We start from the raw sequence: 4,434 nt of genomic DNA, 5'->3' as shown, positions 1-4,434 counted from the left end.
ATTGATTTGAAACCATTGAACAACAAAAATCAACCTCCCCCCAAAAAAAGAGAGGAGGGAGATGGGCAAGTTTCTTTTTCAGAAGAACGTTGGGTGAAAAATATGTAATTAATAATAATACTACAAAATCATCTTTCTGCAGTCACTGATGTAATAATTTATTCAGGCAAAAATTATCAATGGGTGGGATAGCCATTGGGTGAAAGTTCATTGGGGAACCGAATATTAACAAACTCAAAGTATTTTTAAATAATGTATAAATCTGGTGGGAGCCACCAAATTAAGTTATCAGACTCTGCATCCCTCTTGACATGACACAATGTGAGGTATACATTAATGTTATATTCTGACAAAAAGTCTAAATTGAAAAAAATACAAAAATAAAAGTGCCAGAAATGATAACATATGAATCACTAAAAATAGTAAAATGTAGAAACTAAAAATTATCTTCAAATTTTAAAATATGAAAATTAGCCTATTAAATTTAAAATAACTACAAGTCATGGTTTTATCACATATATAAAAATGTAAGATTTTGACAAAAAAGATAACACAGGAGAAAACAGGAATGCAGTTTTATAGTTTATTTTACTTATTTTTAAATTAAATTTATTGGGGTGACATTGGTCAACATGAACATACAGGTTTCAGGTATGGGCTTCTGTGTTATAAGATCTGTATATTGCACCATGTGCCCACCACCTGAAGTCAGATCTTCTCTTGTCATCATATATTAGGACCCCCTTCTCCAACCTCCCTCCCTTCTGGCAACCACCACACTGCTGTTTCTGTTTTGTGGTTTCTTTTCCTACACACTTTTTCTGTTCACGAGTTTCAGTTTCATATCCTACATATGAGTGAAATCATCTGGTTCTTAGCTTTTCCTAACTGACTTATTTCACTTGTATAATGTTATTAAGGTCCATCCATGTTGTTGCAAATGGTGCTATTTCATTCTTTTATATGGCTGAGTAGTATTTCATTGTGTATATATACCACATCTTTTTTTTTTTTTTTTAGCTTGTATAAATAACTTATTTCTGTTCACAGCATCATACAGGCATATAAGAGGGAGCGGGAACAGAAGAAGGTGATCAAGACAGAATTTTAGCAGTAGAAATGAAAACAAGCCAGGAGACTCAGTCCCAACACCATGACAGAATGGGTGAAGAGAATTGTTCTGAAACAAAGCTGGCCTCCCTGTGTCTGTGAGAAAACACTTCAAAAGCTCCTGTGGTGACACTCACTCATTCTCCGAGGGGCAGGATACATTGGAATGGACCGCGGCTGATGCCTCCAAGGTGATATGATGTTTGTTCAGAGTGAAATGGGCTATTAGGTCAAACATTATAGAAATCAACTGAGACTTTATTAGTTGAGATGCCACAGGATTTTATTTTACTACACAGTTACTAACAGCCAACTGTACTCTTTAAATGTTGATAATGCAAGAAACAAAAATCATTTCACATCATTTGTAAAGCATGGCAGGATTTGAACAGTGTACCACATCTTTATCCAGTCCTTTATTGTGGGACACTTTGGTTGTTTCCAGGTCTTGACCACCTTGATTAATGCTGCAATGAACATAGGAGTGGGTATATCTTTGCGAATACATGGTTTTGAGGTTTTGGGGTATATATCCAGGAGAGGAATTGCTGGGTTGTATGTTAGCTCTATTCTCAATTTTTTGAAGAATCACCAGACTGCTTTCCATAGTGGTGGTTCCAGTCTACATTCCCACCAGCAGTGGATAAGGGATCCCTTTGTTCCATAACCTCTCCAACACTTGTTATTGCTTATTTTATTGACTAGTAGCCCATTGCATGATATCGCGTGCAGTAGGCCGCCTGCCGCTTCCGCGGGAGCCGGCAGGAACCACAGCGCGCTGCCGGGAGCCGCGCTGCTTCCACCGGAGGTGGGAGATGGGAGGGGCCCGCGCTGCTTCCGTAGGAGGCGGGCCGCTGTCTCCTCTCCAGGCCTGCGCTTGGGCCGCAGAGGCTGCTGGCCAGACCCCCTGTCCCTGTCTGTTTCTGCTCTGGGGCGGCCAGAGCCAGGAGCGGTGACGAAGCAAGCATTCCGCCAGGCTGCTCATGCTGCCTGCTCTCAGTGGCCGCCCCCCCCCTCCCCCCCAGGACTGGGGGACTCCGGCAGGGCTGAGAGGACTGGGGCCGCCATCGTGTGGCAATGGGTGCCACCATCTTTGTGACGGTATGGTGGTTAATTTGCATATTACCCTTTTATTAGATAGGATAATGGCCACTCTAACAGGTGTGAGGTGGTATCTCATAGTTTTTCTTTTTCTTTAATTGATTTCAGAGATGAAGGGGGAGAGAGAGAAAAAAACACATCAATGATTAGAGAGAATCATTGACCGCTGCCTTCTGCACACCCTCCACTGGGGATTGAGTCTGCCACCTGGGCATGTGCCCTGACTGGGAATCGAACCATAACTTCCTGGTTCATAGGTTGACACTCAACCACTGAGCAACACTGGCTGGCTTTAGTGCTACTTCTTAATTATGAAGCATTGTGGCTTTGAGGAGACCCTGGGGTAAGGCTGCTCTGGAGGAGTTCCCTTTCAGGCTAAACAACTGCTTCTACTCTAATCCGTGTTCCAGTCTGGTCCTGTCATTTCTTCTTTGCCCAACCTAGATGTCTTTATCAGTCAGTTCAATGTGGGAGGAAGTTTGCAGGTCACTCCCTGAACTGAGGTTTGCATGAGAAGCCCCTGTGTAGAAATGAACATGAGGCTCTGTTTTTCTAAAAAATTTGAGCCCAGTTATCCACCAGGAGCCCTTCATAGGAGGTATCTTAGGTATCTTTTTTCTTAGGATACACATATCTATTGTCTGCTATATGAGTTGCATTGGGAGTCCTCGGGTAAGGGATGAGAGGGCTGGAGGCGGATTTTCTATCCTGGCTCCATCCAGCTATTGAGAAGAGGGGTGTCTGGAGAAGGACGCAGTAGACCTGTGGGTAAAATTTCCATTCTGGCTTGAGTCCAGTATGTGAGGGGCAGAGTGGGTGCCTGGCTAAGGGATGAGGAGAGAACTGGAGACGAATTATTTATTCCCTCTCCACACAGCTTTTGAAGGGGTCATGGGTAAACAGGCAAGGAGAGTCCAGGCAAATTCTCCCTCCCTGTTTAAGCCAGGGTGTGAAGAGCACAGTGGTTTTTGGGGTAAGCGGCCAGGAATTCTGTATCCCGGTTGTGTGGTTAAAGGGGTTGCCTGGCAAAAGGAGAATGATCTGGAGCTGAATTTTCCATCCCTGCCTTAGGATGTGATGAACAAGAGGATCTGAGGATCTGAGGAAAGAGGCCAAGGGATATGAGCCAGTAGAGACCTTGTGGCAAATTTTTTATTCTGACTCCAGCCCATGGGCAGCTGGTACCTGTGTAAATAGGCGAAGCGAGACCTGGGGCCTGCAGCGATTTTTTTCTTCCTGGCTCCACCAAGTACGTGATGAGCAGAAGGTGTTCTGAGGGAAAAGGCGAGGAGAGACTGGATGTGATTTTCCCATCCTGTTCTAGGCAGCACGTGAGAGGCAGCATGTGAGGGGTGCACTGCAGCCAGCTGGAGTCCTGTGAGCACTTTCTCCAGGCTGTCCTCAAGTCAGCGCTTCCTTAAGACTGCTTTCCTGGGATGAGTCCTCCAGTTTCTGGTGGGACCACTTTTTGTGATCACCTCCTCCGGTCAGGATTTGGGAATGCACTACTTCCAAATAGATGAGTTAATGGAACAGAATGAAGGTATAGTATTAGACCCAAATCTGTAGGTAAATCCTGTATGATAAACATTTCTCCTCAGGTCATTAGAAAAAAATGTGTGTCCTATATAATAAAAAGCTCAGCGACCAAATGGTAGAATGACCGGAATGACTGGTCGACCATATGCACACTGACCACCATGGGGCAGATGCTCAATGCAGAAGTAGCCCCCTGGTGGTCAGTGTGCTCCCACTGGGAGCACCGCTTGGCTGACCGGGATGAGTGGTGCTCCCACAGTGGGCCAATCCCCACAGGCCATGCCCCTCCACCAGTGCAAGAATCTGTGCACGGGGTCTCTAGTTATATTATAAATGGTGTGGGGACATGAGGCAAACAGCAGTCACAAAACTCTAGCAGTAGGGCCTTTTCCTGAGTGGTAAGACAGGGCCATGTTGGAGTAGAGTGGCAGGGTTGGACTTGAGGCTAGAGCTGGGGCTGGAAGTTAGGGGATTGGCCTTGCTGTGCACCTGAAGCAGAAAGCCTGCAATGATGTGTGTGGCAGAGTGGGAATTGATGCGAGAGGTGGGTTTAACTTGAGGGGAGCAGAGTGGACATAAGGAAAGAAAGTTGGCCCACTTGAGCCAAGAAGGATGTTTTGGGTATGAGGCAGGCGGCTGGCAGACATGAGGCGAGTGGTGATCTGGGAATAGCGTGGCTGGGTC

The sequence above is a fragment of the Plecotus auritus genome (genome assembly GCF_963455305.1).
Source record: "Plecotus auritus genome assembly, chromosome: 8".
Classification (NCBI taxonomy): Eukaryota; Metazoa; Chordata; class Mammalia; order Chiroptera; family Vespertilionidae; genus Plecotus; species Plecotus auritus.
The sequence above is the reverse complement of the archived record's forward strand: the minus strand, read 5'-3'. Positions refer to the sequence as shown.